The 24,444-nt window shown below is 48.0% G+C and overlaps 1 protein-coding gene across 6 annotated transcripts in view; it reads right to left on the minus strand.

Annotated features, from left to right (window-relative positions):
* The window catches only part of TRAK1 (trafficking kinesin protein 1), a 114,005-nt gene that overhangs the window by 83,976 nt on the left and 5,585 nt on the right, over positions 1-24,444 (minus strand). The window contains exon 1 of one of the 6 annotated variants that reach the window (XM_036080321.2): positions 7,076-7,189. The exons of the other annotated variants lie outside the window; for them this stretch is intronic. The gene's annotated coding sequence lies outside the window, so the exon portion shown is untranslated. Of the gene's footprint in view, positions 1-7,075; positions 7,190-24,444 lie in introns of those variants that run through there. 6 annotated transcript variants of the gene reach the window in all.

Below are 24,444 nucleotides of genomic sequence, written 5' to 3' on the forward strand. Positions count from 1 at the left end.
GGCCCGGGGCAGGGGTTCGGGGTTCACCGGGGAACCAAAGCCAGCACAGCAGGGAAGACCAGTCCCTTTGCTGCTCTTGGGGCTGAACCAAAGACAAGGTGGCAGCAGGGCGTGGCTACAGGGCCGCTCATGCTCGAGGAGAATATGGAACCTCCCGTGCCCAGAACAGCTACGCCAGAGACTTACCAAAATCCCTCTGTCCTTTGTGTTTAAGGCCACACAGCAGGCAAAAAAATACAGAATCACAGGTAAAGGGAGCATTCGGTGACCCAGTGTCTCCCTTTGAGCAAGAGCCCACCAAAAGCACCTGTCAGACCCCCTCCACCTCCTACCACCCCCCACACCCAGTTCTCGCTCAATTCAATATGCAAAGCTTCACTGCAGAACATTTCGATTCAGGAAGTCAGTGTGGTTTCTCAAGCACTGAGGAAAGAAAAGTAAGTAAGTACAAGGTGAAGACATTTAGAATTTTCCTTGGAGCTTTAGGGACTGGAGGGGGACAACATCTGAACACTTAAGATTCTCGGCCTCATGTGGGAAATGTCACTGCAAGCGCTGTGGCATTTCAGCCAGCTGAACACCAGACCCGAGCCGCTCTGCCACTTAGCAAAGGTCTGCCGCAAACAGAAGATGCCTCCTCCCCGAGGCCAAAGCCAACAGCCCAACCTCAAGACAGATCTCATATTTTTTCTCACCTCCTGCCAACAACAAAACGCCACTCGAGAGGCTCAAGAGGGGCCCGTAATTAAGCAAATATTTCCTCCCCTCACAATTAAGTGAAGAATAAGTTCCCACAAAGCTCATCTTGGGGAGAGCCCTCACGGTTATAAAACGGCAGCCTTGTGACTGAGGGGACATGGGGTCAAGGAGGGTTGACACCCAATTGGCGGCATCTCTTAACTGAACACGGATTGGCTCCACAAAAGGCAGTGCCAGTCTATGCCTAGGAGATCAGGCAGGGGACCAACACATTCCTACATGACTCACCCTCACAACAGGCTAGAATCTTTGGGTGGGGGGAGGAACGCAACTATCTAAAACAAAAATCCCTTCTAAGAATACCGTATCACTTCTGAGCATGTTGGCAGGGGCTCAAGCTCTGAGACTTCACCTGTCCTTCCACACTTCCAGGGCTGAAGGTCAACCTATTTACAGTGTGGGTCTTTACGTCCAAGAGAGATCGCTTCCCTCAGAGCACAAGCTGACCGGGGAGATAAAGTATCAAAAGGTGATACTGTGCCAGAATACCTTTTTAAAAAAACTCTGTGTATTTGATTTTGCCATAATGTGACCAGCCATATAAACACAGCCAAGTTTTTGGCCGCCTGGAAGGCCCAGAGAATCAGAGCATAGGGAAGGATTAGAGACCCAGGGAGCATTCCTTGACCTCGGCGGCAGGGTGAGGAGGGGAACACCACATTTGCCCCACAGAGAAGACATACCCAAGGCCTGAAGTTGGGTAAACAGAGTATGAGAGCCTTCAAGAATTCTCCGGGAATGCCTGCACTGTTGCAAGCACCAAGCCGGCTGCCTGCAGGGCCCTCTCTGACCCTTCAAGCAACCTGGGACAGATAATACCTGTTGTGTTTTACCGATGAGGAAGCAGAGATTCACAGGGGCTGTGGAATATCTTGCCGGTCAAGGCCACGCAGCTAAATAAGTGGCAGATCCTGCATGGGAAGCCTCAACTGTCTGACCGAGAAAGCTATGCCCCTTACTTCTGCCACCTGCCTTCCTTCCGTCTCTCCCAGTGGGCACACAAGAAATGCTGGGGAATTCCCAGGGTATTCGGATCAGGAAGTTTTTGTTCTAAGCAGGGAGACGACTTCAAAAGCATGACAGGGATGTGCAATTAAACACACTGACAAGTGAGGGAGGCATCAGAATGATTTTCCCTTCTAGAGCCCAGGAAGCAGAGCGGAGAAGTGAAGTAACTTGTCTGCAGAACCAGGGAGGGTCAGGGGCCCGAGAAGGACGGCCCTGCCCCCTCTCCTGGGGCTTACTCAAGCTCACAGTGTCAAAGGACACTGGAGGACCCCTTTATACTCTTGACAGTTATCATTTCTCCACAGCTCCAACTCATATTATTATTATTTTTTTAAGATTTTATTTATTTATTTGACAGAGAGAGACACAGCGAGAGAGGGAACACAACAAGCAGAGGGAGTTGGAGAGGGAGAAGCAAGCTCCTTGCCAATCAGGGAACCTGATGTGGGGCTCGATCCCACGACCCTGGGATCATGACCTGAGCCGAAGGCAGACGCTTAACAACTGAGCCACCCAGGCGCCCCCTCATATTATTTTTTTTAAGATTTTATTTATTTGAGAGAGAGAGAGAGAGAGAGAGCGTGCGAGCAAGGGAGCATGGGCCAGGCCAGGCCGGGGGGGGGGGGGGGGTGCAAAGGGGGACGGAGAGGGATAAGCAGACTCCTGGCTGAGTGCGGAGCCCAATGACATGGGGCTTGATCCCAGGACCCCAAGATAGTGACCTGAGACGAAACCAAGAGTCGGATGCTTAACCAACTAAGCTATCCAGGTGCCCCCCATCTCACATTATTAACAAGCTATAAAAATGTATTCTCAGATAAACCTCAAATAAAGAGCATCAACCTGCAGATTGAACTCAGACCCCAACAGGTCCCTGGCTTCTGGGAGATGTTCAGCAACCACACAGGCCGGAACCCACCAACGCCCAGCATGTCAAACCATCAGAAGGCCAGGCCCACTCAGACGGTCAGGGCGGATCTCCCCCTTCCTCAGTTACTACAACAGCCCCATGGTTGCTGGCCACACTGCGGCTGGTGCCATCTGTGGAAAGATGCTTTTTAAAAACATGGTACTGCCCTGCTTTAAAAACCTCCCAGCTCCCTATAAAGTGCTCCATGTTTCAGCCCACGCCTTCCTAAGATAAGAGGCTGTTGGGACGGAGGTTTCCCAATATCCAATTTCTGCTTCTTCCTTTTGGTAATGTAATTCCCAAGGTGTGGCTGGGCACATGGCCACCCGGCTAAAAACTACATGTCCCATCTTTCCTTGCAGGAAGGTATGTCCCCGTGCCCAGTTAACAGGATGTGAAGAGAGCCTCCAAGCCATGCCTTCTCCAGCTGTCGCATGCAGAGAGGGGGCTGGTGCTGAAGCCATCTTCAACCACACAACTAAAGGCAACGCCAGAGCAATCCTGGGCACCTGGGGCCACCTGGTCGAGTCCAACCTTCGCCTGGGACTTTGAGGAGGGGAAGAAAGGTCTACCTTGTTGAAGCCACTATTATCTTAGTCTCTGTAAAAACAGCCTTTCTCAGCAAGTGCAGACTCTGCTGTTTTATCCAATACCTCCTCAGTTAAGCCACACCAACTTCTCACCATTTGCTAAACATACTTTTTCACAAATGTTGGTTTTTATACCAGCTGTCCTAGCTGCCTAGAATGCCCTTCACTGCCCAGCAAGCTCCATCTCAAAATACCACTCAAATGTCACCTTGTATTTCAGGCGTTCCTTGACTTCTGACTGTGGCTAGGTACACAGTACACTGATGATTTCACTACAATGTTATGTTTTTCTGCAGCCCCTTCTCCACTAGCTGTGAGCCCCTCAGGAGAAAGAACGGAGTCCACCGCCTCTACATCCAGCTGGGCAACAAACAGTAAGTGCCCAGTGAGTGCTGGGTAAATAATGGGGACAAGGGCAAGGAAAAAATCAGCAATGGGTGGCAGGGCTAGTCTGTGAGCCCTGCGTCCCCAGGATGGACCAATGCCCAGCATTCAGCACAGGGAAGGTACAGCCATCTAGTGTCAAGTGTTTTCAGGCCCCTCCTGGCATCCCTGTAGGTTTTCGTTCAGCGTGGAGGTAAGTCGCATGGGGAAGTGAATGTCCCCTCAATTACTCAGCCAACAACGGATTCAATCCCATGCCCCCTATTCCTACGGCACCACTTTGGGAGCAAAACATAAGGGGTCTCTTTACCTGTTCAGAGCTATAATCCCTCCCAGGCTTTCTCCAAGGCATAAGGTTTGGAGTGGGTCCTCCTACCCAAGGATGAGGGCTACATTTAGGGCTGGCTGGGAGGTGGCACAGGGTGCTAGAGACTGCTAGGCATCCAGAAGGTCTGGGGCTACAGGGGCACTATGTCCACTCGAGACCTGCCTTGAGCCAGATCCTCATTCTTGCAGAAGGGCTAGAAGGAGGCCGCTCTGATACACAGGTGACATGCCAGCTTCATGGAACTTGCCAGGCACCCGAGATAAGGCTTAACATTTTATAGCAGAGGCGACAGCACTAAATTAGTGCCTGACATTTAAAGATGAGGGAGTCTCATGTAAAGACACAGATCCCTGGCCTCTCAGAAGAAATCAGCATATCCAGGACCATGCAGTTACATGCGCTGAGTGGTGGCCACCCCCAGACGGGGCTGGGGGTGGCTCCATCAGGGTCTCTGGGCCTCCCGCCTCCATGCTGAAGCTGGAGGGCTCTGGGCCTGGGAGAGTGGGGAACCTGCACGGATGCAGGGGAGAAGCATCCTAAACACTCACCCAGGCTCCAGGAGATCCTGGGGCAACAGCAGGGGGAGGAGAAAGAACAAAAGGAGAGAGGGAACAGCGTTGGATAAAGAGGAGAGCTTCCTGAGAAGAAATGCAAAATCAGAAGAGAGGGGAACAAGGGCACAGGGTGAAGTCCGGGAAGAGACAGACTGGGAGGAAGCCAGCAGCACGACTGCCACCTGCCGGAAGGTGCGTGGGGCCCAGGTCTGGCAGGAGCGCTGTTCCGAGAGCCTGGAGGAGGGGACGTCAGGCCTGGCTCTGTCCCCAACTTCTCCCCGTCACCCCAGCAAGTCCCATCTTCGTCTGTCTGGAACTCAGTTTCTGCATCCACAGAACAAAGGCGGGAGGTTGCAGAAAAGCTCTATTCCTACCCGACAGGTGTCTGAGCAGCCAGGCCGAGGGCTGTGTGTACAGCACATCCTGCTCCACCGAGCGGGGCCCAGAGTCCCAGCTGTGCTGATTTCTTCTGAGAGGCTAGGAATCTGCATTTTTACATGAGATTTCTTGATTTTCTCAATGTCAGACACTCACTTAGAATTTCGTAAACACCCGAGGGCCACGTTAAACACGTGTGTGCCTCCTGTTGGTGCTCTGGGATTTCCCAACCCGGTGTCTCACTCTGGGCCTCTGAGGAATGTTCTAGACTACAGTAAAGGTGACAATCAAAGAAAAAGCAAAGGAACCTTAACTCAACAAAACTGGCCATATTCTAAAAGCCCATCTATCTTCTATTTTCTCCTCCCCCGCCCCAACCCATTCCATTTCTTTACCCACCATGTTTCCAGTTAGCCACAGGGGTGGTGGTCGAGGAGTGTGACCCCAGGTCTGTGCTTGAGGAGGTTCTGGAGAGGAGGTAAGCCTCCTACCATCCATTATGCTTGGCAGTGACGGTAAACTCACGGCAATGTTTTAAAGACTGCACAAGACAAGGCCCTTCTCCTCGGCCACTTGTAAACCACTTGTACAGACTTGGAAACAATTCATTTTTCTTGAAATTATTAAGATTAAAGGGCGCAGATGCAAAGACCTACACACGGGCCATGATGGTGCCGGAGACACACATGATACTTTGTAACTGGGTGTCTTTCTAGAAAATTCCTATTATAGAGTCACACAGTTGAGAGACTCGCCTCAGCATCTTCAAGGAAGTCAGGGTTAGTAGTTATGCTCTACATCACAAAAGTTGAGGTCTCACAAACTACAAAGGCACCATTAGAGCTAAAAATTACTGGCTCACCCGCCTCATCTAACAGAGAAGAGACTGTACTCAGAGAGGCTGAGGTGGTAGCCAAATGCCACTGAGCAACTAGCAACAACCCGAGACTGGTGCACAGCCCACCACATGAGCGGCCTCAGAAAGTAACAGTGCCATCTTGGATGCTGATTTGTCCCCCACTGTTTACAAAGCGCCCTGCCCGGTAAACAGTAAGCACTCAACAAACATTGCTGAATGATGCAAAGCACGTGGTACCCATTACTGAATTTCATCTACTCTCACGAACCAGCAGGCAGTGCAGGGTGAGAATTAAGAACACATTTTACAAACGAGGAAACCAAAGTCCCAGAGATTATGCGAGGAGCCCGCTAGTAAGGGGCTAAGCTGGGCCCGCTTCCTCCCAACCCTAACTCACACGTGCTCACTCCTCATCTGATGGGTCCTGGCGAGGATCCTCCAGGGAAGGAATCTGCGAGAAAGCACTTCCCTTCCTTTACCGATCAGTGCTGAGGAACCCTCCCAAGAATAGTACATGGGGGTGACGTTGCCAACAGGCAGGCTTCTCTACGAGGGGTCTTCAGATGGTTCCCGAGGCTCCACCCTAGACCTGCTGTACCAGGATCTAGGTGGTGTGACCCAGGAACTGGCTTTTAGGTCAAGCCCTCCAAGGGGTTCTTGCATACCAACGTTTGAGAGTTGACACTTCGCCCCTGGTGGTCTTCATTAATTTGCTTTCTTTAAAAACAAAATCAATAAGTAAGGCATGTGGCTCAACACTCAAACAGTACACAAGGGCGAGGAGGTCTCTCTGCGGGCTCCATCCCCCCCACACCTCCGCCCTGCCCCCACTTGCACACAAGACCCTTCTCAGACTCCTCACGAGAACCGGCGTGGGCCCCCAGCGAGCCCGTCCTCGCCCTCCCCTTCCCCTTACACAGGGGAAAGGCCCTACGAGGTGCAGGGCTGTGGGCGGACCGGACACGAGGCCCTGCTGTCCCCCCGAGGGGACAGGCCCAAGTCTTCCCTCCCCTCCTCTTCTGCCCCACCCCACTGAGGGCCGGCTCCCTTGCTGGGGGCAGCGCAAGTAATCTCGGGGAGGGGCAGGACCACGCAGAGAAACCCACCCCGAAATGGAAAGAAAAGGCTAACTACAGAAAGAAAAAACCTACACTGGGGAGTTCTCAGCAATGGCTGTGATCCTAACTGCCACAGGAGCGACTCTAAGAAAAAGGATAAACAATGACATGGGGAGGATTCCACTCGGGCGTCAGGCCCCGAGCTGTCACATAATCACACACGACCACCAGCCTGCAGGACACCTACCCCCGCCAGGAGCACGGCGGCAGTGACAGCCGATCCGCCCGACGGCCACGTTCACAAGCAGGATCGCCGACCTGACGCTTAAGCGCAATCTTGTGCAACTGACCGTGGCACCGTCCACCCGGACACACCAGTGTGTTGTGCAAGAAGAGAGGGCAAGAAGAGGAGGGCAAAGCAAAGGAGGCGGATCCTGCTATGGGGGCTCCCCAAATGGCAAAACCAAACCCAGCTTTTCAGAAAGAGTGCCCCCAGTGGACTTTGGATAGAAATGGACAAAAGCAGAGGATACTACATTACAGGCTGGATTGATTCTAACACTGAGACATGCAACTTGAATTGTACAGAAATTTATTTTTAAAAGGAAAAAAGTACTGTGTATAAATTCCCCACAGTTAAACCTGCACAAAAAAATCAGGAGTGTTACTACCCCTCAGACTTTGTTTTAGTGGGCAATGAATAGAAAAAAAATACTTCGGTTTCCTAATTTCCTTGATAATTTCTCTTAAAAGTGTGTATTTTATAATTGTTAAATTACCAGGGGGAAAATAATTTTACACGAAATTAGCCAGGGTCGGTGTGATGACTGCAATGAAAGTGCTCACAGCTGAATTAGCGTTTAGACAGATGGAGCTGGTATAAATTGGAACAACACCGGGAGTACACAGTTTGACAGCATGTTTGGAGAACCAAAAATGTGTCATGACCCTCAAGCCAGTACTCTCACATATAGGATCAAATCTAAGAAAGGAGTCCAAAAAATCTAAAGTGCCAAATATATAAGCATGTTTACAGTGCATCTGATAAAAACATGCATAACCAGTTTCCTCAAAAGAGTTAAACACAGAACGACCTTATGATCCAACAATTCCAAATCTGGGGGGCGCCTGGGTGGCTCAGTCGGTTAAGCGTCTGCCCTAGACTCAGGTCATGATCTCGGGGTCTCGGGACTGAGCCCCACATCGGGCTCCCTGTGCAGTGGGGAGTCTGCTTCTCCCTCTCCCTCTGCCCGTTCTCTCTCTCTCTCTTTCTCTCTAAAATAAATAAATAAATAATCTCAAAAAAAAAAAAATTCCAAATCTGGGTATATATCCAGAAGCAACTACAGGGACTTGAACAGATATTTGTACACCCACATTCATAGCAGCATTATTCACAACAGCTAAAAGGTAGAAGCAACCTAAGTGGTCACGGACGAATGAATGGATATCAAAACGTGGTCTATACATACAGTGGGATATCTTTCAGCCCTAAGTAGGAAGGAAATTCTGGCACATGCTACACCACGGACAAACCTTGAAGCCATTAGACGAAATGAAATAAGCCAGTCAGAAAAGGGCAAACACTGCATGCTTCCTGTTTTACGAGATACCTAGAGTAGCAAATGCATGGAGACAGAAAGTCGAACGGTGGTGGCCCGAGGCTGGAGGGAGGGGTACAGGGGGTTAGTGTTTAAAGGGTACGGAGTTTCAGTTGGAGTAAATGACAAAGTTCTGGAGATGGATGAAGGTGGTACTAGCTCAGCACTGAAGGTACTTCATGCTACGGAACTGTATACTTAAAAATAGCTAAAATGGTAAGTTTTATGTTATGTATATTTTACCACTATTTTTTTTTTTTTTTTTTTTTTTAAGAAATAAAAGATGGTCACTGCATTAGGGATTTCCTTTTCTCCGACGGGGAACCTGGGGACCTCAGAACCTCGGGGACAAGAAAAGATACACATGGAATAGAAGTTGAAGAACATGCGAGGGAACCGTCTGGATGGTGGCAAGCACCAGGAGGGAAGGGAAGAGAGGAGGTGGAGGGGCTAGGCTGAGCAAGGATGCCCATTGGTCTCGGTGTGCCCAAGACAGCCCCAGTTCATGCCTGCTGTTCCCATGTAAGCATTACTATCACTCTCTGTCATACCCAAAGGTATCCCTTCTAGAAAACAGTGTGGCAGGTCCTCGATAAGTTAAACACAGAATCATCACATGACCCTGCAATTCCATGCCTGGCTTATACCCTGAAGAACCGAAAGTGGGTATTCAAACAAAATTTTATACACAAACGTCTACAGCAATACTCTTCCCAGTAGCCAAAAGGTGGAAACAACCCAATGTCGACCAGCGGGTGAAGTGATGAAGAAAATGTGGTATATGCATACAACGGAATGTCACTCTGCCATAAAAAGGATACCTGCTATGATGTGAATGAACACCGAAAACATCACGTTAAGTGAAAGAAGCCACTCACAAAAGACCACATGTGATATGGTTCCCCTTCTGGGAAATACCCAGAATACTTAAAGCCATAGAGACAGACAGCAGATTGGCAGTTGCCAGAGGCTAAGAGGAGGGAGAAACGGGAGTGAGCGCTCTGGGTGGGAAGTTCCCTTTGGGGGTGATGAAATGTTCTGGAAATAGATGGTGTTAACAGACATCTGAATGCACCAAATACCAGTGAATTACACACTGTCAAAATGGTTAAGTGAGAAATGTTATACAGATTTTAACACAGTTTAAAAACCTTAATAATAAAAGCGTCCCTGTTGAAAGACCACACGGCGATACCACGGCACACTTGCTAGAATGGTTAAAACAAAAAAGACAGACAGTCGCATGAGTTGGAGAGGATGTGAAGAAACTGGGACCCTTCTACACTGCAGATGGGGATGGGAGATGGTACAGGTATTCTGGCAGCTGGTACAGCTCTAAGTCCACTGCAAAATCTCTCTCAACTGCGTACTTACAACTGTATGGTTACGTAAATTACACCTCAACAAAGCTGTTAAAAATTGTCCTTGCTTGAACAATGATCACCATAACTTGGGCCGACTACTTAGGAGATCCGAAATTAAAATGAAAGCTTATCAAACACAAACGGGGGTCATAAGTACCTGTAAATTATTTCTGCACATTCCTATATGTTAACAGTCACATCCTCAATACACTTTTTTTTTTTTTTTAAAGATTTTATTTATTTATTTATTAGAGAGTGAGTGAGAGAGAAACAGCATGAGAGAGGACAGGGTCAGGGGGAGAAGCAGGCTCCCCGCTGAGCTGGGAGCCCGATGTGGGACTCGATCCCAGGACCCTGGGATCATGACCTGAGCCGAAGGCAGTCGCTTAACCAACTGAGCCACCCAGGCGCCCCCTCAATACACTTTTAAAAAGATGTTCATTGCAAAAAAAAAAACAAAAAACCCAGACTCTTAAATTCAGAGAATAAACTGGTGGTTGCCACAGGGGGGTGCGGGATGGGTCAAAGAGATAAAGGGGATTAAGAGTACATTTATCTTGGTGAGCACCGAGAAATGTATAGAACTGTTGACTCATTATACTGTACACCTGAAACTAATAGAACCCTGTGAGTTCATTATATTTGAATTTAAAAATTAATTTTAAAAACGAAAAGATGTTCACTGCATTGCCAAATACAACCTTCACGTCTAGCAAAAGGTCAGTATTTAAGTAAATCATACCAACTTAATGGAATATTATAAAGCCACGAATATCAATTATTTGTTCATTTCTGGGGAAGGGTCACTGGGGCAGAAACCAGAATGAAGATCTAGGGTTACAGTGTTCCAAGCACAGGGAAGAGTCAATATAAAGAAAGGCCAGACGCATCCTGTGTGGCTGGAGCTGGGGTAGGGAGAGCAATGCAGGTGAGGGGAGTGAGGCCACAGCACCTAGAACCTCTAGGCCATGGCAGGAGGTCTGAACCCACTGTGGGCACAGTGGGCAGCCGCTCCACAAGAGTGCCATGTTCTGACTCAGGAATGAAACAGGCCTCTCTGGCTGCTGTATGGACAGATTGAAGGGGCTACCAGTTGGGGATAAGCCAGGATGCTACTGCTACACTCCAGGCAAGAACCGATGGTGGCTCAGGCTAGAATGACGTAGGTGGGAGAAGTGGCTGGATTCAGGAAACACGCTGAAGGTAGAGGTAACAGCACTTGCTGATGGATGAGAACTGCGCAGGTGAGCTTGCCACAGATTTAAAAGGAGAAGGAAGGAAGGAAAACATCCAAAAGCCCTGGAGACAGTCATTAATTCCAAAACCACTCTGAAAATTTCTTTTCTACTTCCTGTGATTTTATTTCTCTCCCCTCCATATGCCTGGGAAAATTCACTGGTGATGTCATCAATATGTCACGGACATCTGTCCACCTCCTTTTTAAGGGCTGCATAGTGTTCCACTTTCGGCATACACAATTCAGTTATGTGATTCCCCATTCACAAACATCTCACGTTTTTGCAATTAACACTGAAATAAATATTCCACAGTGGCTGCACCAATTTACATTCCCGACAACAGTGCACGAGGGTCCCCTTTTCTCCACATCCTCGCCAATACCTGTTGTCTCTTGTCTTTTCCATACGAGCCATTCTAATAGCTGTGAGATTTTGGTTTTGGTTTGCATTTCCCTGATGACTGCTGATGCTGAGCACCTTTTCATGTGCCTGTTTGGCTGTTTGCATTTATTCCTTAATAATACCCAACATCTTTTCACGGACATATTGGCCATTTTCTTTTACACGATGCTCATACGTATTTTTTCCTGCTTATCTCTTCTCTAATATTGATATACACAGAGGAGCTTTGTATTAATCCTCTCTCAAATACAGTACAACTATTCCCGTCACCCCCCACTGGCTTGTCTCTGGTCTTGCAACCCTACTCGTGTTTCCTGGTTTCCCCCACACGGCCTTGTGGGCTGCAACAGGACTTTCTGGCAGGAGCTCCTATGCCGGTGGTAAGTAGGGAAGTACTCTTATACTACACAGGCAGGAGCCCTTTCAGCCCTATTTTAAATAAGTTTAAAATAAGCGCTACCCGTAGGGCTCCATCTCCAAGGAGGTGTAGCTCAGCCTTGCATGGCTCTCAGTCTGCAGTGACTGCACTTCCTTCTATGCCCACATTCATGGAAGATGCAGGGCTCAGAGCCCCCACCGCCTGCATGTCTCACTGCCTGGTTTCTGCAGCCTTGCCTTATCTCCCAGCGTCCTGTTTGTGCTTTGTACTGTTTCATGTTCTGCTTACAAAGTCGCTTAACTCCTGTTATTTCTGGCCTGCAATTTTGCAGAACATGCGAGCTTTTCAGGAACAGATATATCGTGTTACAGCAAGAATCCCTGTCTCAGGCTTCATTTTTAAATAGTCAAAATGATCCCCCATTTTCTTTACAGTTCTAGCCTCTGTGTCCCGCTTCAGCATGGCCTTGCCCATCTCAAGATTATTAAAATATCCAGCAATATTTACTTCTACCACTTTTATAGCTTCATTCTTGACAGTCTATCTTTGAGCCATCTGGATTTTATTGGGTGTGAGAGTGATGGAGGGATCCAGCTGTACTTTTTACAATGATAACAAACAACAGTAATAATAAGGCAGACATTTATGGAGTGTTAACCATCACTAAATAAATCCTACCAGGTGAAGCCACTGCTCTGTGAAGCCAAACCTAATCCTTACTGATGTGGGCAGTTACCTTTAAGTCACCAGGAGGTAAATCTCTATTTTCCTGATTCTCCATAGCAAAGATAGGAGAGCCTATTACATTTCACCTCACCAATCTCCCTCCCCCTCCCTTGATTCCTGTTGCTTTAATTTGTGGGTTCAGATCCAGTCTCCTGTTTTAAAATTATTAACCTTTTACACTTACACTTGCTTTCTGTTTTCCAAAAACATCTATACCCAATATTTATAGTTAGCCTCTCTAAAGCTTTCAGGGCAGCCTGAGCTGAGCAGCTGCCCGAGTTCAAGGCCCATATCCTCCCACTTGTCCTCTCCTCCCCAAAGTTACCTTTTACTATGGAATGAAAACAATTAATGTCGAAGGTTAAACTCGGAAATCAACAGTCAGATGTCAAATCAGGAAAAGTTTATTTTATTAATAGAACACAATTTTATAAAATCATAATGCCTACTGTGCCTCGACCATTGGATGTGGTCCACTGCTTTATTGTTCATCTAAATGATTTCCTAGGCAGGAAATTCTGTTTATAAGCGAACAATGGTTACTTTCTCAAAACATGAGGTGAGATCATCTGGTTATTAAAAGACTATGAACTCATCCCCAAAACCATTACTATAGCCCGACAATAAGCATTTAAGCAAACTAGATAAAACCAATAAAACCTGAGCGTGAAATGATTCCACGTTCCTTAAACCAGGTCTCAAACTAACACAAATGTAAATTCAAAAAGTAGACAATTACTTTGGTGACTCCTCCAAAGCAGAATATAAATGAAGAAATAGAAAGGTATGATAAAGGACAAATGTTAAAGGTATGTCCTCAGCTGATGTAGTTCTGATGCACAGGTTCTCAGGGGCAATGAAAGTATTGGGTGTACACCTGCATAGTACGATGACCATTCAAGAGGATTCTTGGCTCAGGCAATGCCCGGGTGGCTCAGTCGTTAAGCGTCGGCCTTTGGCTCAGGTCATGATCCCAGGGTCCTGGGATCGAGTCCCGCATCAGGCTCCCTGCTCAGCAGAGAGCCTGCTTCTCCCTCTGCCTGTAGCGACCCCTGCTTGTGCTCACTCTCTCTCTCTCTCTCTCTGATAAATAAAATCTTTAAAAAAAAAAAAAGAAGAAGAAGAAGATGATGATGATGATGATTATTCCTCGCTCTGCTCTCCAAGGCCAGGACTGAGCCTGTTAGGGCCAAGAAACCAGGGTAGCAGATTCCAAGAGGTGACTCTCCGAAAGCTCATTAAAAATTCAGTCACACTGAGGGGGGGGATAGATGGGAGTGGATTGGGGGTGACAGCTAAAGGGTCTGGAGTTTCTTTTGGGAGTGAAGAAAATGTTCTAAAATTGATTTGTGGTAATAACTGCACAACCCTGTGAACAAACTAAAAGCCATCAAATTATACACTTTAAGTGGGTAAATTATATCTCAATGGAGCGGTCACACACACACGAAAGGGTAACCACAAGAGATGGGGAAGTAGGGTCGCCGAGCACACCTACTACCCTTACTTAGGCACACCTCAAAGTCCTTCACAAAAACGATGTTCCTGAAAGATAAATCTTAATCCACCAGGAAGGTTAAATCACCTTCCCCATCATCCTTGGAAAGACCAAGGATCTTCTCATACCCCTCCCAGACATTTCTATGGAGAATAGATTAAGCAAAACGAGGTTTCACACTTAGAAACAAGAAGCTTTGGCTGCCTAGAAAATTCAATGACGTGGAACAGCCATTTACGGCTTCACCATGCTGAACGGTGGGTGGAGTACTACTGGACTCACCAGCAGCCTCCCAACTAACAAGGGGTATTCCTTCTCGTACTGTTAGGTTGACACCCGGAGAGAAATCAGGGCTTGAACATCTACACCAGAAGTCCACCAACTATGATCCACGGTCAAATCCAGCCACAGCCTGTTTTCATAAATAAGGACTTTACTGAAACCCAGCCATACACTCATTCCTTTGGTATGGTCTACAGCTGCTTTCAGCTATGACAGCAGAGGCCAGTCGTCACAACACAGGTCATGTGACCCACAAGCCTGAAATATTTACTCTCTGGCCTTTAGGAGAAAGGTCTGCCAACCCCTATTCTAGGCCATAGGAGAGATCATGGACTCCCTGAGGCTTCCTGAAGGCCACCAAGGGGCCTCAGTCATCTGAGGATCTTCTCAAATCCAGCTCTTCATCTTATTCACAATTCTTCCTTCACTATCTACCTTGGCTTTGGTTTTGGTGCACTGTGAGCAAAATACCACTTCGCAGTTCTGTGACTGAGCGGGGCCACAGAACTTGCCTCGGCCAGTCTGGAATGTGAGAATGTGTTGGTTGAGTCTGTCTGCTCGGCCCTGTGTTCCACCGGAAGGGTCCAGCCCTAGACAGCCAGGGCCCCCTGAGCTCAAATCCTCAAATGAGAACTAAGTGGAGCAGACCCAAATTGAAGCCCAGGCAATCCTCAGGTCACCTACGACCACGATCTAGGAATAAGTGTTGCAGCAGCCACTATGGATTTGGGAGTGATTTATTACCCAGCAAAACCTGACTAATATATACACTCAGTTTAAAATGACATGATGTCTGATGACTGACAGCTAGAAGAATAAAGTTGCCTGCACGGCACTAAAATCACACCACCATCAGGACCTCCTAACCAGCAGCCTAAGCAGGAAAGACATGGTCACGCTTGGCTCTCATAATACCCTCCCCCTTGCAAAAAAAAAACAATTTCTGGAATGAACTCCAGCAAACAGCAGATGGGGATCAACTAAAAGGTGGAAGGACAAGACAGAGGAAGGCATGGAGGAACGGAGGGAGATTTGTTTTGTTCTACCCAACTAAGCTGTCTGTCTTCCCTGTCAGATTCTTTGGACAATTAACCTCCTCTTTCCTTCAATCCCTTTCAGAAGTTGCGGACCCCAGGGCACCGCACATATCTGGTCTCTGGGTTAAGGCTGCCTCTCCCGTTGCTGGTGCTTCCCTGGCCCACTAGGTGGTGCTGCGTGCACACCTGGGCGGGCCACTCCCGGCCTCCTGGTCCCAGGCAAAAGGAGACTGGGCACCAGAGGACTCCCACACCCTTTCTCAAATCAGACGTGTCTCTTCCCATTTCTACTCACCACAAACCCCCCCATAAGTAGGGAGAAATCGAGCTGAAATAACACTAAGCAATGGAGTTCACACCTGCAGTTATGATCATCTGAATGGACTGTTGTCAAGGTTTTTCTTGATACAGAAAAAGAAGTACAATTATATTTATCAGACAAGCTGAAACTTAGCACGTTGGTTTGAAAATGAGAACAGAGGGGCGCCTGGGTGGCTCAGTCGTTAAGCGTCTGCCTTTGGCTCGGGTCATGATCCCAGGGTCCTGGGACCGAGCCCCGCATCGGGCTCCCTGCTCGGCGGGAGGCCTGCTTCTCCCTCTCCCGCTCCCCCCGCTTGTGTTCCCTCTCTCGCTGTGTCTCTCTCTGTCAAATAAATAAATAAAATCTTTAAAAAAAAAAAAAAAAAGAAAGAAAATGAGAACAGAATTCCTGTAAGAGAAGGAATGTCAGGGTCACCATGCCCCTAGGCTTAGCCTTATCATCATCGTCTTTCCAACCATTAAGAAGAAGGAAGGTTCTCTCCCACTAGGAAGGTTCAGTTTGGCCCACACACATGTTCCAGCATACAGATCAAAATCCAGGAGGGCTGAAAACCCCCTGGAAGAAGATTTGAGTCTTGCTCTGAGCTGGTTCACACGGGGTCTGGAGTTAGCGTCCGCATTCTCTGGCTCCTCCAGCCACAGATGGTTCATTTTCTTCCACCTGCCCTTACCTTTGCTCACTTGAGACTCACGCCACCCCTTGCTCACGCTCACTTGTCCACTTCCTAGTCCCTCCCTGGACCGCACGCTCTATGTCTGCCAGCCGCACCTGGGCCACCTCTGAAACCTGAAATTCAGATGCCCCCTCCCGACCATGGACCAGCCCCTCCAGCCCCCTCTCCTCACAGCTCCCCCTCACTTATTCCCACTATGCCACATCCAGACCACCGCCCCGTGATCCCTGCACTTTGCCTCGATGGTGCCCTTCCCTCCAGCTTGAATCCCACAGCCCTTTGCTTCAACTACCCTCCTCATTCCACAGTACTTTCACCCAATTCTGCAGGACAACAAGCGTCTGCCTCACCCTGCCCTGCCCCTGGGCTCCCGGAAGCACTAGGGGAAATCACAAAGCACTGTGGGGCTGGTGGAAAGCTCCAGAAGGCTGGGGACTCCCATGCTCAGAGGGGCCACCACACCCAGCACCCCAGCACCTATTCTGACACAGTGCTGGGGTGGCAGGGCTGGGGGATGAGATGGGCTGGGTAAGGTCTGAAACAGCCTCTCTGCACAGCAGTAACTCAGGGTAAAACCACCTTCCAGCAGCTTCCTGTCGCCCAGAGGGTGAGTGGCCAGTCTCTGCAGGCTCTCCTTCCCTCCTTCTCTCCCCCAGTGGTCAGGTCCCCTCCTGGACGTCCAGAGCTCACATGCAAATGCTCAGCCCTCCCTTCCCGTTTAGCTCCATCTGAGAATTCCCTAGACCTACCGCACACTGACTGCACGCACAGTGTTAAGGACCAGTCCCTTCTCTAGTCTGTTCGATCACCTGCATGCTCAGCGGCATGGCTGGGAAACACCTTTACTAATCTTCCTCTTCTGGCCAAACCCCAGCATATCCCAAATCAGCCTTATGTAGCCCCTTCATTATCCCAGATGTGTCCAAGAACAGAAGAGGGCTCCTATTACCCAGACACAAGAAAGGAACTAGTTTACAACAGGCCACCTTCACCTCCTCCGTGTGTCAGAAAAGCACTAAAGAACATTAACCCAGCAGGGCCTCTAACCTGCTGTCTTTACCTAAGTAGTTCTGGCCGAATGTGGCACAGCTTCTAGAGTCTGCCCAGCTAGATCCACCCCTGTTGTAAAATTTTTAGAAAAAGAAAAAAAGAGGTCGTGGCTGGGAGGGGGCATCTGAACTTCAGGCTTCAGAAAACCTGGGTGGCTCTGTCCATTAAGCATCCGACTCTTGATTTCGGCTCAGGTCCTGATTTCAGGATAGCGAGATCAAGCCGCCATGCATCGGGCTCCACCCTCAATAGGGAATCTGCTTGAGATTCTCTCTCTGCCCCTCCCCCCACATGCTAGCATGCGCTCACACTCTCTCTCTAAAATTAAATGTTTTTTAAAAAGAAAAAATAAATAGCTTCTCTTATGGGGGGGAGAGCAGGGGAAGGAGAAGGGGAAAGGGAGTAGGGAGGGAGGGCAGAGGAGGGGAGACGAAGACAAGAGAGGAAAGAGGGGGAGAAGTAAAAAGAAACGAGGAAGGGAAAACTGAAAATAGAAGTCCTCTGAGCTAGCCCTCTGGCAACGGGATGCCCACTGGCCCCTGGCTCTGAGGCAGGTCCTGATATGACTGCAGTTTAAAAAGCCAGGGCCCTCCAGGCCTTCCCAGAGCCTCGGACTGACCGCGTGTCCACATGCATGTGTTCAGTCTGTTTCCCAGGACAGACACCTGCGAAATTTAAAGACTCGAATCACAAACACACAGTGATCCCTGTTTGTATAAGGCACAGGACACACCCCAGCGGGTGATCCAAAACCTGGCTTCTCACTTCTGGAATTCAAAATCAAGCCGTGCCGGCAGTGAACCACCAGTTGAGGACGATGGGCAAGGACTGTAGCAGATTTCCTGGTAAACTGGGCTGGGTGGAGGCAGCCTTCACAAAAATGGGAATTAAGTAGAGCCTATAAGTAAGAAGAGTCACCAGTCCTTACTGAACACCTTCCCTGTACCGCTGTACCAAGTACCTAACAGGAATCACCACGCTGAGTACCAACGACCCTGAGGTTCTCATTGTCATCCCATTTTAGAGATGCAGAAACAGGTTCGGAGACTAGCTGACTTGCCCCAGGTCCCACTGTAAACGCTGTAGCCGTAAAACACACCCGGATGTCTCTGCCCCAAAGCCAATATGCTTTAGGCCGAGAACCCCGGAAGCCACACTGCTTCTCCCTTGGGAATACTGGCAGAGTCTGTTTGGGCTGAAATATGGGGGTGGGTGGACTTCCCACAGGAGCAAGTTCATGGCACCTTGAGAAAGGATAGTGGGTCAACCCTTATTTCCTCTCAAACCCCATGTATGTCCACTAAGGTTTCAACAGAACTATGTTAGAATAAGCATAAAAGGAGAGCACCCTATATATCTTATTAAATGGAAGGAGGGAAGAGTAGGCAAGGACAGTTTTACCAGAATAGCTACTCAGTGAAAACCTAAGGCAACTGAGCTTCCTAGAAACCAAAGCAAAAAGAGACTTTCCCCGGCACACACACCAAAAAAAAACCCTCATTGTCTAATAAAAAGCACACATAAACAGGAAAGAAAACAGTTCTAGCAAGAACCCCAAGAGTTCATCATGAAAATCTTTTAAAGATTTTTTTTATTTATTTATTTGAGAGACAGAGAACGCGTGCACGAGCAGGGGGAGGGGCAGAGGGGGAGGGAGAAGCAGACTCCCCGCTGAGCAGGGAGCCCGATGTGGGGCTCCATCCCAGGACCCGGGGATCATGACCTGAGCCGAAGACAGATGCTTAACCAACTGAGCCACCCCAGGTGCCCTGAGTTCATCAAGAAATTTTATAATGTAATGGGAAGTATCTTTGAAATAATTTTTTACAAATGATGCAGAGATGCCAGTCACTTCTATAACCAACTAAAGCTTTAAAAAAAAAAACAAAAAAACAGAGATCATATGCTAAAAGTCTATGAAGACATTTAATGGAGGACATTTCCATCACTGTAGAAGGTGCTACTAGGCTCCTTATAGAGCATCAGAGTTTTCTAAGTATTTCACAGAAATATGTCACTTGCTCCCTCCAGTAAGTCCATCATTCCCATCAGACAGGGAGAGAAACAAATTCTGCCTCCCCAACACTCCAGAAGCCTCGGAGACCTGCCCCGCCATGAGGCCGCCTGGCAAGGCCTTCCAGTGATGGGAGCCAAATCCAGCCCAGCTTGCCACTCCCCGCAGAGCCGGCCCCTGAACAAGGAGAGCAGTAAAATAACAAAAAAGGAAGAACAAACCCCGCCGGGCAAAGGAAGTAAGAAGTGAGAGAAGAGCCACGAGTGGGTAAAAGATGAGCACATTTCTGGGAGAGAGATGGGAGTGCGCTGATGTCAGAAAGGACAGAGTGAGTCTGGGGCCCAGTAAAGGGCGGAGGGGCCCTGGGATAGGCTCAGAGACAGAGAGACAAACAGCAGAGGGGGAAGGGGCAGCAAACCAAGGGAGAGCAGAAGGGCAACAGGTGAAACAACTCTGCAACCGCTGTCCTTCCCCCTGACCCTCCACCTACCGCCCCAGCCTCAGGCAGCCCAGGGCTTTCCTCCAGGCCGAATACACACAGATGAACAGACGATGATAGCGAGACAGACAGACAAAGCACAGATGATAAATAGACAGCAGGCAACTGTAACAACACAGAAACTGACTCACTGAACGCTTACTATGTGCCCACAGCATGCTCAGCACTCTGCGTGTAGTAACTCGGTGAATCCTCACGGCAAGCCAGTGAGGCAGGTACAAGGAGACCTTCTCCTCCGTTGGCAAAGAGAGAAAGGAAAGCGTAAATTACTATTCTCTCATACGGAATTATGGAAGTAACTACTCCACGGGCTAAAAACAGAAACTGTTAAGAAGCATTTCTCCTCAGATACAGAAAATAAAAATAAAAACTCCCTCTATGTACTGAGAGGAATATAAATCGAGACCATCTGTGCTCTTGTTTTCACACCTCAGTTGGCAAAGCGCGAGGTGTTTGCTAATACCCGGGGTGTAGGGGGGTGCAGGGGTGTGGGCCCAGACACCCCCACTTTATCTGAACAATAGAAAATACAACCTCTCTGGCAACATCCATCAAAACTAAAGTCCCCACTCCAGAAATTCTCACAAGCGTCTTCCATCACATAGTTGCTCAAATATCTGGGAACGTCGATATCCCCTGCAGCCTTCGTCGACATCACGAGGGACCCTGAATTAAAACCACCCAGCTAAGCTACTCCTAACTTCTCAACCCACAGAAATATGTGAGACTATAAATGTTTGCTGTTCTAAACGGCCAAGGTTTGGGGAAGTATGCTGCGTAAGTGATACAGGAGAATTAAATGCAGGCAGAGATAAAAGGCATTTAGGACAACACCTAATACATAGTAAGTGCTCTATCAATGTTAGCTATTACTATCAATAATCTTCCCACCACAGGGCCTTTGCTCACACTGTCTTTGCTGCTTAGAATGCTCTTCTCCCATCCCCACCCTGCAAACTCCTACGTACCCTTCAGACTTCTGCTTAAATACTGCTTTCCCATAGAAACCTTCTTGGAAATGCCACTTCAGAAATCCCCTTTATACAATCTTTTATCACCCTCTGCTTCTTCTATGAGTATCAAATAAATAGTAATAGTAGTTAAATAGTAATTCATGTGACTATTTTTAAGACATTTTTCCTCTTCTGAAACATAAAAGAATCTCAACCTGGCACACCGCCCTATCCTCTGTACACACAACAGAAACTCAATTATACCTCTTAAAGGTCAACAACCCATTAGAAACATGAGCAAAGACAAAACACACACATACACACACACACACACACACACACAACAGGCTGTTTGCAGAAAATAAAATGCAACAGAAAAGGGGTGCAGACTCTTCATAATGAAAAAGATACAAAATAAAATGAAGTACCTTTTTTCATGACTACCTGATTAACTGAGATGAAAAGAGTTGATGATGCCCAGAGTTGGCAAGAAACGGCCACTCCCTCACACTCGCACTAGGCACTAATGGGTGCAGGCAGTGCTGTGATGTAGACCCAATCCTAAATGCACATTCCCTGTTACCTTACAGACACACAGGATAAGTGACCCAGAAGATACACATGCAAGAATGTTCCTAGGCGTACTGTTAAAACGCAAACCCTGGAGATAACGTAAAGGCTCCACCAAGAGGGGTCTGCCCCAAACAGCGGCTCTTGCTTGGACCTTACGTGCCCAGCACACAGTCAGTTGCCTTTGCAGTTGCCACCTTGCGGGTGATTCCACCCGCAGAGGCAGGACCTGACTGACTGTCACGCACCCTGACGAGGCCATGTGCATGCCGTCGCAGATGAAATCCAGGTTACAGCAGCTTGCTTTAGCTTCTCATCTACGCTACAGTGGGGCATGACGCTGGCTCTTTAAAAATGGTCTTTAGAAGGATGAGTGATCTATCCATAATAAAGGACGAATTTAAAAATATGTTATAAAAAGGAACGGTACACCTGAGAATTGCTGGATTAAAAAAAAATGATAAGGATGAGAAACAACAGGAGACTCTGTAGCTATTTTAAAAGATTAAGGCAATATTATATGTACTGTAATGAAACAATCATAAGCGGTAGTGTCAGCTTTTTAAAAATACAGATCAGGGTATAGGGTATGGTCCCATTTGTGTTTTTCTGAAAAAGAATCTAGAAAAAAACTTCTTGGAATAATTTAAAAAAAAAACACCGTTAAACTACATAGATGATAGAGTGTTATTCTACACTGTTGTGCTTTGGTACAATCCAAGCTTTACCACTTGAATGTATTATTTTTATAATTTAAAACCCTAGTTAAATGAAATCATTAAAAACAAATTTCAGGGTGCTGGGGTGGCTCGGTCAGTTAAGCGTCTGCCTTCGGCTCAGGTCATGGTCCCAGGGTCCTGGGATGGAGTCCCGCATCGGGCTCCCTGCTCAGCGGGGAGTCGGCTTCTCCTTCTCCCTTTGTGTGCACACGCTCTCTCTCGCTCTCTCTCAAATAAAGAAAATCTTAAAAAAAAAAAAAAAAAAGATTCTCTTTCCCTCTCCCTCTGCCCCTCCCCCTGCTCACTTGCTCTAGCCCTCTCTGTCTCTAAAAAAAAAAAATTTCACAATGGAGGAAGTTCATTGAAATAGGCTCAGCGAATGCCACTGCTGGGTCTAAACTCCAAGGACCCCTGTTTTACATGAGAGGACAAGCCACTCCACTCTACGCCTCCTTAAAGGTGTGGGTGATAACAATACCTGCCCCAGCCCTGACCCCAGCAGGGTTGTGCTGAGGACGAAATGAGTTTCCCCCGCGGTGCTCGGAAGCCTGCCAGGCACGGAGCAACCACCTGTAAGCTCAGCCTGTGTTAGCATGTGTGATGGCTGTCAACCCGACTGAGCCGTGGGGTGCCCAGAGAGTTGGCCAAACATTATTCGGGGTGTTTCTGTGAGGGTATCTTTGGAAGAGATCAACATTTAGATCAGCAGACCGAGTAAAGTAGACTGCCCTCCTTAATGTGGGTGGGCCTCATCCAATCTGGTGAAGGCCTGAATAGAACAAAGTCCAGCCTGACTGCCTTGGAGCTGACATCAACTTTTTCCTGCCTTTGGACTCAAACTGAAACATTGGCCCTTCCCAGCTTGCAAGCTGCTGGTCTTTGGCCTGGAGCTACACCACTGGGTCCCCTGGGCCTCCAGCTTGCTGACTGCAGACCTTGGGACTTGTCAGCCTCCATAATCCCGTGAGTCAATTCTTCATAATAAACCTCTTTATATATGTATATCCTGTTGGTTCTGTCTCTCCGGAGAGCCCTGACTAATACATGATTTATGAAATCTGATTTGTTCCAGGTCTAATTACAGCTATAAAGTTCCAGTTCATGATGATTTCAGCTGGAAGGGCTCAAATCCGTCAATGTTCACACGGTGGGAGGGGGGTGGGGGGGTGGGGACACAGACAGGTCTCTCTGGGCCACAAGTCCCAGAGTCACCGCTGAACTGCACAGGCAGGGGAACATCTGAACCCAGCTGCAAGGCCTGCTCCTGGCAGCCGTGCACCCTCTCTCACCGGGAGTCCCTGGAAAGCCCCTACAGCAGACCCTGGCCAAGGGGGCAAACAGGGTGCTGAGGCCAGAGGCCCACACCTGGCCACTCAGCCAACAAATGCCTCTGAACCCTGGTCTGGTCACATCGAAAAGAGGGCACCGTGACAAAATCATGCTTGAAGCGACCTCACTCTGATACCTGCAAATCAAATTAATATAAATTCATTATGAAAATGGAGCTTCTGAAGGAACACCATGAGGAATGCTATTTGCTGCTGGGATCGATGTTCTGAAGCCCCTGCAAAGCACGCCTGATTAATACTTTAAAATAAGATCACTCTTGGGGCGCCTGGGTGGCTCAGTTGGTTAAGCATCTGCCTTCGGCTCAGGTCATGATCTCAGGATCCTGGGATCGAGCCCCACATCAGGCTCCCTGCTCAATGGGAAGCCTGCTTCTCCCTCTGCCTCTGCCCCTTCCCTCTGCTTGTGCGCTCTCTCACTCTCTCTCTCTCAAATAAATAAAATCTTTTTTTTTTTTTTTTAAAGATTTTATTTATTTATTTGACAGAGAGAGATACAGTAAGAGAGGGAACACAAGCAGGGGGAGTTGGAGAGGGAGAAGCAGGCTTCCCGTGGAGCAAAGAGCCCGATGTGGGCCTCGACCCCAGGACCCTGGGATCATGACCTGAGCCGAAGGCAGATGCTTAACAACTGAGCCACCCAGGAGCCTCAAATAAATAAAATCTTTAAAAAAAAATAGTAAGATCCCTCTTTAATTTTGTTTAACATAATTTACTATTTGCCAGCTTCCTGAAATGGTTTAAAATGGGTAAAGACTAACAGGAATACACTGGATACTTTCAAAACTTGTTTCAAATTCAAAACGAAAACCAATTAGGAACATAAAAATATATATATCAAGCACCTGGAACTACAGCTTCCCAACTGCATGCTAAGAATCTTACTAATGCGTTTTACCTAAATTTTACAATGTATGTCAAAGACCCTGTGTGACAAACATTC

Source organism: Halichoerus grypus, chromosome 1 (genome assembly GCF_964656455.1).
Source record: "Halichoerus grypus chromosome 1, mHalGry1.hap1.1, whole genome shotgun sequence".
Classification (NCBI taxonomy): domain Eukaryota; kingdom Metazoa; phylum Chordata; class Mammalia; order Carnivora; family Phocidae; genus Halichoerus; species Halichoerus grypus.